General features: G+C 33.0%; 1 long non-coding RNA gene across 1 annotated transcript in view; it reads left to right on the top strand.

The window, feature by feature from the left end:
* The window catches only part of LOC118747380, a 15,779-nt gene extending 3,277 nt beyond the window's left edge, over positions 1-12,502 (top strand). Inside the window, exons 2-3 of the long non-coding RNA XR_004993955.1 lie at positions 4,257-4,924; positions 8,568-12,502. This is a non-coding gene — a long non-coding RNA (uncharacterized LOC118747380). The remainder of the gene's footprint in view (positions 1-4,256; positions 4,925-8,567) is intronic.
* Positions 12,503-13,132: the final 630 nt, after the last annotated feature.

Here is a 13,132-nt window from a genome sequence, read left to right as displayed (position 1 = left end):
TACTTCTCTTTTTAGAAAGTTCAAAAACAAGCACAAGTTATACAAACCAAACAGGATTTACGAATAACACATGTATGTATGTTGGCCTAAATGCGTGCATATTTGAATATGACGTCGGCATCACACTAAAAAACAAAATTTTTAAGTCAAATTAAAAAATTCAGGTATTACCAACAATAGTTCGATAGTCCTACTAAACTATCGATATTTTTGATAGTATAAAAAAAAAATATCATTGAGTGTTGATAGTCTAAAAAAATTTAAACTATCGATACTATCGATAGTTTGACAACTCTAATCGCTACTACCAACAGTTGTAATGTTTTTACTGAATAAGGGGACATTTAATTGATATGCAAATCTAGAAAAACCTTTTAAAATTTTGCCTTTTTTAATTTTTTTTAACAGCTTGTCATGCGAGCGTCACGTAACGCCAGATTAGAAATAACCATACGCCTATTTTCTTTAATATACACATGAATGCATATCTATTACCCTGCCTAGCTTTGTTTTCTCTATGTGTGTATGCATGTACTATGTACTGGGGTGATGGACTCGGTTTTCCAAACCAGTTTTTTCCAAAATTTTTTACCATTTTTTGAAATTGTGATTTTTTGAATATCGAATAAACCGGAGTTTTGCTATCGAATAAATCGGGTTTTTCATCTATATATTTATATAACTGCATCTTTAAATTAAGTATATTTTTTATTTTGTTGAAACAGCAAACATAGCTTGTTTACCAATCTTGCTCTTAAATACAGTTAACTTCCCTTCGCAAATTCTTTTGGTATACGTATGCTTTTCATATCGGAAGAAATCAATACGCTTTTAACCATTCGCTTTTAAAACATACGCTTTAATACTAAATTTAGTAGAAATGCGCTTATCAAAAACATAAGCAGATTTACCATATGAGTTTTTTCTTGGTTTCGATTTCTTCTTTATTCTTCAAACAAATTCGATAAAACTTAGTCAAACAAAGCTTTGTTAATCAAAAATGCAGTCTAAATTAGTTCTTCGTAAGAACACATTTCTGAGGCACTGCATCCATAAGCGACCACATCTGATTCCAGTGGAGATTCGATTCACAAAATGATTTAAGACAAGTAATTTTTAAGCAAAAAACATAACCGGCAAAAAATATAAGATCACGATCGAATAATCGGGACCACCTGTGAGGTAACACCTTTCCTTTAAAAAAAGAATTATAGGAATCGATTAACGTGATCCAAAGTTATGCGGTAACATACATAAAAAAATATTCCGACGAATTGATAACCTTCTCCTTTTTTTGAGGTCGGTTAAAAAAGTTTTTAAAAACTGAAGATATTTCAGAAAACAATTGCCTGAAATATGTATTTTATAAAATATTTATAAAAAGCAAGGTTAAGATTTTTAACTACTAAAAAAATCAGTTGATTCTAAAACTTTGAAATATTTATTACAACCAATGTTTCTTTACTAAATATTAATCCAAATACGAATAACTTTGAACTTATTCCATTTAATTGTTTTTTAAATGAAAGCTGGCGGCCGCTGTGGTGTAGTGGTTAGAAATTTCGCAAGGCCTGGGTTGAAGCCCGATTTCCGACCAACATCAAAATATCAAGAGCAAACAAGTTTTTTTAACTGCGTTCGCACTTCAGCAGGCAATGCCAAACCTACGAGTGTTTTTCTGCCATGAAAAACAGCTTCTCATAAAACTAAAATCGCCGTTCGGAGTCTGCATAAAGAAACTGTAGGTCCCTCTTTGTGTGTGACAAAATCAAGGCCCACGGCACAAATCGGAGGAGAAGCTCGGCCAAATACTATCATATGTTTAAGCGCCAATCTATTATCATTATTAAATGAAAGCTATACATATTTTATGTAAATAGTTTTTCCCCATTTTAGGATTTGATTTCTGACAAACTACACGTTATCCAAATCCAAAAAATTAAATCCAAATATCCGGTCTAACCGTTTTTTCTGAATTCAAAATTTGAGAACCGATTTTTTCAAATTTCCTGTTTTCGAATAATTCTAAACCCGGTTTTAGAAAAAAGTCGAAAATTAATTTAAAAAAAAACTTTTTTTCCTAAAATAAGTTAAATATTTAATTAAGCAAACAAATCATTTATTCCATTATTTTATTTTTTTCTTTAATGTTATGAGCTATACCTACTAAATTAGCTAACTTTGTACATCGACATAAATATACTTTTCTCATGTTAAATTCAGTATTTCATCAACAGGTTAGCAAACATTTGTTGATATATAGCCAACATTTTTAACTATATATATAAATGTGAATGTCTGAACCCCGGGAAGGTTATAGGTATAGAGAAAAATGGGCAGTACTGGAAAAGAGGGCGCGGCACCTATACTAACTAAAATTTTCATGTTGTATATCTCTTGAAATATTTGTTCTTGTGCATTGGAACTTGCTGTCGAGATAAATAAAACTAATTCCGTACTCATGGGAAAATATGGGCGGCATTGGAAAAGGGGGCGTGGCGCCTCCCATAGGCGTGAATTATTTAACCAGCTCTAACTTCGGAAGCGTAGTCACATGAACTTGAAATTTGGTATGCAAACATATCTATGGTAAATGCTTATCTTAAGGCATATATAAATGAGTTTGTAAAATGGGGCGTGGCAGATAACATAGTCGTGGAATTTTTAGTCAGACATAACTTTGGAACCATAAGTCACATGAACTTGAAATGTTGTATGCAGACATATCTATGGTAGAAGCTTATAGTAAGGTATATTTTCAAATGAGACTGTGAAAGGGGGCGGCAAATCCCAAAGGCGTGGAATATTTTACCAGTTATAACTTCGGAACCATAAGTCACATAAACATGGCATTTGGTATGCAGACATATCTATGGTAGGTGCTTATAGTAAGTTATATATAAATGAGTTTTTAAAAGGGGGCGTAGCACTTAACATAGGCTTAGAATTTTTTATCAGCCATAACTTCGGAACCACAAGTCACATGACCCCTTTAATTTCTTCTGACGTGGGGTGAAACCCGCGGGTAAATCCTAGTTATTAATAATTTCAAATTTCTAATAAAGATCTTATCAGAATATAAAGAAAAAGAAAAACTTAAGTAAAGTACAGCACTCGAGTCTATATATGAAACAGAACGTACATACATACGTGGCATCCGTATGTTTTCTTGGGGTCCACTGGACCCCGTGAGACCATTACGCTATTTTTTGACGCTATTACTGACGTTATTGTGAAGTGATAAAAATAATACTCTCACACCGCACTTATTTCAGTGTGAATTTTTGACTTTCCACTTCACTTCACGATAACGCAGAACGGGAATTGACCCCTTGGCCATTACGGTATAAGTGCTCAAAAATAAAAATAAAGTACTTAAGACTTCGTGAGAAATAAAACGCTTGGGTGAAATTTCCTAATGGGCATTGACGCCAGGTTAATATGAGACTGGCTAAAGTGAGTTTTTTTTTCCTTTTAGTTGTTTAAATAAATGTTTAAATTTGGCATACCTAATAACAGATTTTATGGAAATTACCTATTTTTCTGCTAAAGAGATAGAGTATATTCGATTAAGAATGTACACATTTGATGTTGCCTTTTTTAAGATATTTGCCTTTTTGCCTTTTCTACCTTTAACTGTAAAGGGCAATTAAAAAACCCTTATTCCTGATAATATGAAAGTTTTAAACGTTTCATATTTAAATTAGACGCCGCTTGTATCAACTCACTTTGAGCGCACGTTTAGTACATTCAAGGCTTTTATTCGCGAAAATACTACAATTATAGAGATTCAAGTTTTGTGAGTTAAAAACTCGAAAGCAGAAAATATATTCAACGTAAAAATTTTTCAGATAATGAAACTAGTTCATAGCTTTTCTCTTTTTATTTGTAAAATAAAAATCTCTAAAATAAATGTATTTTTTGACTAATTTTCGGTTTTTGTCTTTTTCTAATGCCTTGTTTTGCTTTTTTTGCCTTTTCTAGTGGCTTTTCCTGCTTATTTCGCTGTTTTTCTTTTGCCTTTTCAGGACTGTGTCGTTATTTTATTTTGCCTTTTTTATAGGCTTTTAGGTCCATAAAAAATTTCCCCTGCTAATAACTTTTTGGCCGCCATATTTCGCGCTCAGAACGTCAGATAGAGTATACAAACCTTGGGACTCGATAAAATGCCTATTGTGGTATTGCTATTGATTATTACTTCATTCTTATGTAGATGACCAAATAGACTAACGTCCATTTTATGTTTACTATTGCAGATATCATTTAATCTCGCCCATGAGCAACTCTCTAAAAATTCAATTACTTAAAGGACCCATCTATGGAAAAAAATTAAGACTCACCAAAAATCGGATATGAAGAAATCTCACCAAAACTATTCCAACAATCAAACTCAATAGTCTCATAAATGAGTGACAATCTTGAGTTACATTTTCCTCTAAAAGACTCATTTGCCATTGCAGCGAAAAACGTTCATCTATATAAACAATGGCGTGCTGTCGGAGAAATGTAAAGGAGTATTGGCGGAGGAGCAGCTAAAAGATTAAGAAAGATAAACCATCCCTTCAACTTACAACTATAACAACAAAGATAACTACTACGAAAAGCTAATTTCCCCAGCTAAGCACTCGCAGCAGGAGAAAGATAAGAGCATCACCCCTGCTTAACATATACATACATACCTCTTCCACCCCATTCTTAAATACAAGGCCACGTACATATGTATGTATGTGTGCGTGCCACACGCGGAGGGATTCATTCATCAACATCTGAAGCATCATTCATACATAAATTCGCTCCTGCCTCTCTTATGAATGAGCTGACGGGTTTTGCACACAGAAGCACTTTCGATATTCAACGCTTAGATTTTGGGCAATTTTGGCTGTGACGAACTAAATATCAGTAATTGATTTTCGGCAAATTTTAGGTAAAATTCGCATAATATGTATGTATATAAATTCAATAACCAAAAGGAAAACAGAACAGAAATTAGAAAGGGTCGAGGTGAGCTAGTGAAATAATTAGTAGGTACATAATTAAGTGCAAAACATTTTGAACACAATCAAATATTGAAGCTTATCCCAAATTTTATTTGTTTTTAAGCAATTAGATATATAAGTGTACACACAAACATACATACCTAAAATCGTACACATCCGCAATAAATACAACTTCAAAAAAATTTTCTACTAAGTGGAAGTAACAAAATTGGCAAAGTAAATATCTTCAACTACATCCGAGAAGCTGCCATGGACTACGAAATTGATATTTACCAAAATCAACTTGCAATAGTTACAATTTCGACAAAATTAACTATTTCGTCGCACTTAATGCGTTTTTCAAAAGCACTAATATTCTGAAATTTTCTGTGGTTATTCTAACCACTCCTTAGAGTATAACTTTCTCCATCGATGTCAACAGCACCACCCAATACATTTATTTTTAATAAAAATGGCAGCCGTTTCTTGGATGTCATTGAAGAATCCGATAGGCCGGTATTCTGAACAAGAATTAAAATCGCTGAATAATGCGTTATTTTTGGAAAATTTCTTTTAGGAATTTGCTCACCTAGAAGTAATCATATCCGATGGCGCTCGAAATTTTTAATTTTATGGATTATGATCTTCGAAAACGAAGCAAAGTGTTAAAAGAAATTTTAGTAGAATGCTAAAAAATTTAGTACACTCTTCTATCTAAGGAAGCTTGAAATTATCCGAAGAATATAAAATAAATACCAAAAGAACCTTTTGAATTTCTTCTACCCACGTAAATCCGGCAGGGTTTAAAAAAATCATAAATTAATTATACATAGTACATCTAAAACTTTTATGTTACTAAATATGACAATTAAACATCAAATTGTTTTTTATATCCGCATTTTAAATTTTCTATTGCATGCATCCTTTTTATTGCAACTTAAAAATTCCATTTGCGAGCTACGTATGACAAATTTGTATTTCTTTTACTTCAAGCATAACAAATTAAATGTTACATATGTACATACATATGTACATGCATCTTATCGTTGATGAAATGTCGAATGGTTCTAGCCATATATGTAATACTCCTATATTGGCAGTAAGAGCTAGTACCGTCCGAAAACCCTACAGTACAGATATATCAATAAACACGTACGAAAGAAAAGGAACACATACGTTTATAAATAAACATGTACACGACACATTTACAAAAACGGCACTCAGGTACACAATACATTGACAAAAACAGTACTAGACTGTCTCGCTTTGATTTCGGAATGCTTACACATTGAGATGTTAGCTTACTACCAATATAGAAGTATTACATATCGTCCCGTTTCTGCCTTAACCTCGTATCTGCAATAGAGGTATTTTAGAGAGTGTTAGAAAAAATGTTTAATTTCTTCCCTTAGAATACAATAAACCCATTTTTTACTTAATATTTCGGGTTCCACTAACAGTAGTAAGCACCCTCATTAAGTCTCTGTTCTATTTTGAAATAGTGTGACGCTTAAACAGCTGTTATAAATGGTAATATTAGTTTTCCCAAAAATTGTAGATACGTGGTTAAGGCAGAAACGGGACGATATATGGTTCTAGCTAACATTTTTTTTATCACTTTTTTTTAATTTTCTGCTTCTCCTGCAAGAAAATGGAATACGTCAGAAAAAATAATTAAAGTTCGGTGTTGAAAGTGAAAACTACATACACATGTATGTAAGTACATACATTATTATTATTTACATGTATCCAAAGAAGTGCACTTTCTTTCCCGATTAAATGAAGCTTTTAGGTATTTTTTTTTTTTTGTTAATTAGAACAATTTTGCAATCAGAACATCTTACATCCAAAACATTAATTTTCACTCTTAACTGCCGTTTGCTAGAATCAAATTTGTATGATTTTTAAAAGAAATTTTGACATGGGGCGCGTTTCTAAGACGCAACTGTTTACCTCAACTGTTGCTGAAATGCTGTCAAGTGTTGAGTTCAACAGTTACGTCATAGAAACGGGATGTTACATTAACTGCCAAAACATTTGTAAACAAGCAAAATTAAATAAAACAGCACAAAAATAAAAAAAATATGAAGCCAAAAATATGGATAGCACAGGATTTATAATTGAGTTTTTCTTATTTTATTTTTAATATATGTATTTGTACGTGCATTTTATTTTATTAACAGCCAGCTTCGCCAGCAATTTACAGACAAATTATTTTTTTATTTGGGTTTTCTATGAAAATTGACTGAAGGGAAACATCATTTTTGACTTATATAACGTAGCGAAATAATTTTATGATGGAAAAAATGGCGTAAGGTTGCCAACCGTTGAGCTGAGCGGAACTACTCAACTGAGCGTTTCTGAAACAAACACTCAACAGTATAGCAACAGCTACGTCTTAGAAACGCGCTCAGGGATAACAAAATTCAAAATTTAAGGTCTTTACTTAGGGCATCCCTGCATTTAAAAAAAAAGTGTATACTAAATATGGTAAATGTTTAACAGAATCCTACGGTAAACAGAGTATATGTATTTCGAGTAAATTTTTTACATTATATTCAAACACTTACTGCATAGGTATGTACATATGCACAAACATACATGCATACTACGTACATATGTATGTATGTACATATTTGTATTACATTTGGTTAATACCCATCTTGCTTTCGTTTCTACCAAAAAATGCTGCCTCTTGATTGCCCCTTTCTCTTTTCGTGTTCGATTGTAAAATATGTAAAAGCAAACCGGTGAGAAAATTTTGTGTTCGTTTCTTACAATGGCACACTCTATTAAGGCAACAGGCAAATTTTCTGTCCTTGAAGCGTTGTGGGGAGAGATTAATGCACTGGAAATGAGATGTTTGCTTGAAACGAAAATATTATGCAATGCGTGCGCTAGACAAGGATAAGTAGGTAAAAGCATACACTTTTACAGAGTTGAGTGCAACATCATTTTTTGAAAGAAACGAAAACACCATTAGTTAATGGATTTCAAAATGTTAAATTGCCCAAATTATTTAACATTTTTAACAAATAAATATTTATTTCAACAATTTCCGGTAGTAAAATTTTGTAAACGCTTTTATTAGTTATGTATTTTTTGCTTGGATAATGAAAAAACGAATGCTAAGTTCTAAAATATTTGGAATCTCTGTTAAAATAAAAAATCGTTAAACAAAAAACCTAGATTTAAAGGTAAAAAATTTATTTTCCATTTCGACTTTTATAGAATTTTTAAAGATTTGTATGCATAAATGTATCTACTTGGTTGGTAGTTAAATTTTATAATCAAAGTTTTCTTTTGATAAATCTTAAAAAAGTAAGCTTTTGTAATAATTTGTTCAATTAATTAACGTAGTATATTTTATCTTAAAATATATATTAAAAATTTCTCCAAACGAGCGAAAGGAAAAAATATTTGGAATACGAAATGTCCACGAACAAAAAAAAAAAACAAACTATTGAAAACCATCTTAAGAAACCCGAATTTAAACCCTTTTACAAAAGTTTATTCATGGAATTGTTTTTATACCACTCAAAAAAAAAACAAAGATCTTTTGTAAGAAATTTTTTATGCATTTATTTTTAGATCACTCAAAATTCATCGATGAGATCTACCGTTAAAATTATCGAAAACTCTGTTTGGCACATATCTTTTTGAGACATAATACAACAAATATTATGAAGGAGCAACGCCAAAATTCAAAAAAAAAACTCTAAATAATTTTATGTATCTTAAGCTCTTCAAATTTTATCATGGAATCAAAACTTACCATACATACGTAATCAAAATTTTACTAAAATTAAAACAGTTCTATAATCTATAAATACAATGTAAATTCCAAAAAAAAAGCCAAATTATGATACTCAATTAAACGTTGTGCTCTCTTGCACACGACCATAGCGGAATTAAACATGGACAATAAGCATTCATGGTGGTCCATAAAACACTGCTCTGGCTCTAAAGTAACTAATTTTTTATATATGTATGTGTGTATAATCATACATTCATATACATAAGTAGCAGCATAAATTATTCTGTGCAAAGAACGGAAGTCGTTATGCGGCAAACGCAAGAAATTTCCAATCCTGGCTGTGGCTACCGACAAAGCTCATTTCGTCTCCCCGGAAAGACCAATAAAAAATACATTTTGGCAAGCAACACAGCGCAGAAAACCCAAGACAAACCCATCTTACAAACGACAGAGCAAAAAATATTACATTTAAAGCAAATCTCTAAAAAAAATTCAATTCAATTCAAGCAGCCGACTTTTCTATACTGTAAAAAACAACAAGTGGGTTGCGAATGCGGCACTCCACTTACTAAACCCGTTGTGGGCGGTGAGAAAGTGTAATTGCAGCAGCGCTGTTAGGACGCGTACACACAGCAATGCCAATCAATAACACAGGCCTAGCAAACTGCCATCCATCATAACAAGTGTATTTATGTGCATACATAGATACATACATATGTAACTAACGTCGTTCATTCCAATGCTTTTGACGATGGCACATCAAAAATCTTAAGTGATTTTTCCAAATAAGAATTATCGAACCGAGTTGAAAAACTTATTCATGGCAAATTCAAATGCATGCGGGCAACTTTCATATCAGTAAATCTCATAACCTTATTATTTTACTTTTCAAGGAAACTAGCAAAAAGTGTATCATTTCATTACATTCGGTTGACAGAATGTTCAAAATAAGAGATGAAGCGATGAAATTCAAATCAAAATCAACTTCTGAATTAGATTCAAAGGGAAAACTATAACTTTATCCCTTTTCCATCGTTGATCGGCATACCCACCCTAAATGCTATGCGAATACCTATGACGAGCCTTTAAATTGTGGTAAAATTTCTTGAAGAAGATTTGAAAGTCTGGATTAATATACGGTCATATGTTTTGCTGCAAGCATACCCTCACACATATTATGGTATATTTATGGATATGTACCTACGTGAGCACAAGTCAATAAAGCAACGAAAAATATCAACATCAAAAACAAATTGAACCTAGGCAATTCCATAGCGATAGAATCCAACGTGCGGTTGTGGCCAACGACCTAGCTGAAAACATATATACATACCTCTATACATATTGTATATGTATATATGTATGTGCACCTCTTAACAAATAAACAAATCGAAACAAGCAACGCACGCAACAGATTCACATCAGCTACGTCATGCAAGCAGCCATACTCAGCCTTAACCACATACATACATATGTATAAACTATGTATGTACTCGCATGTAGATCCGTGCATCCCCACTTACATATGTATGTACATATCTGTGAACAACATTGACAGGATCGAAAGTACTATCGAGCAACGCTCCAACAACAACAAAATGCCGTCTTTGACATTTTAAGCAACAGAAGCGCTACAGTATTTAAACTTTGCATCATAAATTTATGAACCAGCAGCAGTCGACGTAATTGCTATCAATAAAATATAAACCCAAAAAAACGGCCAGACCCACACTATGGCCATGCGCAGTTCCGAGCCTGCCAACCTTTTTGCACACCACTATCATGAAAGTATTCAAGACAACCAAACCACCCCAATCACCGCCAACCGTACCATTTGGCCAAGCTAATGCCACGGTGCCTGGGTTAAGGCGGTCGCTGCAAATGAAATTACAACATTTCTATTGAACATGGCAGACCATATCTAACGAAAGAAAAGCCAAGACCGCGGCAATCACAAAAGGATACTCGTACAAAGGTAAAATTCTCAAGAATAATAGTAAATCCTTTGGCACACTTGTATGAAGTTATCTGCAATCATGCTGGCAAGTATTTATATAAAAAATTTGAATCGACGAGTACTAGCGCAACTTTTTCGGTATCGCATGGCTTTTAAACGTTTTTTTTTTAAATCTAGCCGAACTAAAGAAAACTTGTTTCGGGATCGATTTCTTCAACCACAAGGTAGCAAATGGTATTTGGAAAAAAGTATCTAAATTAGTATTACAAATGTTAAAAAAAATGTTTGCCCAATATTGACCTTGCGCCGCATTAAATTTGTGCACATACAAACTTACTTATGCTTTGAAAGATTCAATTTCTTTACAATTTTCGCAGTAATTTCCTAAAATAAATATTTTGAAACAAGGGAAAGTGGAGTACTAACAAAACTATGACTTTCAATAGAAACCTTTTACCATTTCGACATTTTATCAATCAAGTCATCAGTTTATCATTATTATGTGGCACTTTACATTGTGTATCACACATCTACTGATTTATTTGGCATCTTCCCACTCAACACTTTGGTTAGGATCTGTCCAGAGAGATTGCGTTGTGAAATTATATTAGACGATTGTGTGGTAAAGAGTCTGGGGGGATACCCAGTGTAATTGCTTAAAATACGCAACATAAAGGCACGTTATGCCCATGTGCTAGAAAGCAAAATGTAAGCAATGAAAAGGCAAATCAGTTGGAAAATTTTTGTGGTACCCAAAATGAAATATTACAAATCCAATACCTATATTTATATTCACAGGCATTCGCAAAATTAAAGGAATTTTTTTTATTTTTGCTATAAATCCAAGATTGAGGCTGCATGCCTTGATTCAGATAAGAAAACACAAACATACATACTACATAGATATATACTTAACATATGTATTTAAGTAAAATAAATCAAAACCACGCAAACTATAAAATTAAATTGAAAAACTCTTAACATAACTTTAAATATTTATTGATAATATTATTGTCTAAAAGGTCATATCAAAGTGTTAGACAAAGACTATTTCGAATATCGAAGATAACGTAACTACACCTTGTATCCCCTCGCTATGATACAATGGGTCGTATGAATCAAAACTAAGCAATTGCTTTTTTCTTAAAATGTTTAAGCTTTTACTCGATTTATTTAAAAAATGTAAGTGGTTAGACTGAAATTTTAAGAAAATGCAATTATTTAGTTTTTATTCATACAGCCCAATGGAATAAAAGCAATCTTTTGATTTTTTTCGTACATGTTTGATAAGAAACCAAATTTGGATGACATTTTGAATCATTCAAAAGTCAAAGCAAAGCATGCAGCCGATTAGCAAAGCTCATACGTAGCACTAAAGTACTGAATGCAAATCCTTTTGTCTAAAATGTAGTCTCCTTGTCAATTAAGCATTTGCAAGCATTTTAGACGAGACGATTGTTGCATTTATGCAAATAAGCCACATTTTATAAAATGTATACAAAATTATATACATAGATAGAAGCAATCGATACAGTGTTTGTCAATCTCTTTGGTGGACCTACAGATCTAGGAACGCACACTCTAATATAAAATTGTTTACTTTATTCAAATTTCTAAAACTAAAAACAAGAAATTCAAAATGTAAAAAGACTTAAGATAAATACAAACTAAGAATTGTAATCCTTGTAAAATATCAGTAAGTGAATTGTAATTAAAAGCACAGTACACAAACTATAATTTCAATTATATAATTACCGTTGAAATTGTACATGCCAAATTGCTCCTAATAAAATAAACTTATGTAATCCCTAATTGATTTCTACCTATTTTTTCTCTCAGATGCTATAGTTAGGTTAGGCTAAGACCGTCAACTTTGGCTAGTCTTTAGGGCTCTTCGATACCAGTACCTCTAGTATGCCTCGGAATAGTATCAGCGTATAATTGGGCCAAAGCTGCTTGCTCCGAGCTTCTCAGAGATTGTTTTATTTTAGCTATGCAGCAGTCTACTTCTTTTACGTTATGATGCCTTTATTAATATTTGCCTACTAACAGTGGGCAATAGTCGGTAGCCTCTATAGGTGCACTCGATGCCCAACGATATTGCAGCGGACGAACTGGATGCAAAGCCAAATGGGCAAAGCGCCCAACCAAATGGGGAAGATGATGTAATGGATGAAATAGGAGTCGATTCAGATTATCTTCTCAGCAATCTGGCTCCCATGGATGTCGACATGGTCAACCTGGAATTCGGTCCAGATGATAATGACATCCAGGTAACCACAGATGAGCAGGAAGCGCTCCGGACACCACAGCCAGATGGGGCTAGCGCTAGAAAGCAATCTGGTGCAGATAAAAGCGCTACGAATTTTACATCTCCGGAGGGGTCAGCGAAAGCGATGCCAAACGACTTGCCGTTCTTCCAATGGCAAAAACAAAGGCCGA

This window comes from Rhagoletis pomonella, unplaced genomic scaffold, assembly GCF_013731165.1.
Source record: "Rhagoletis pomonella isolate Grant_MI unplaced genomic scaffold, Rhpom_1.0 Rhpom_scaffold_00001, whole genome shotgun sequence".
NCBI lineage: Eukaryota > Metazoa > Arthropoda > Insecta > Diptera > Tephritidae > Rhagoletis > Rhagoletis pomonella.
This window is presented reverse-complemented; position numbering and strand designations above follow the sequence as displayed.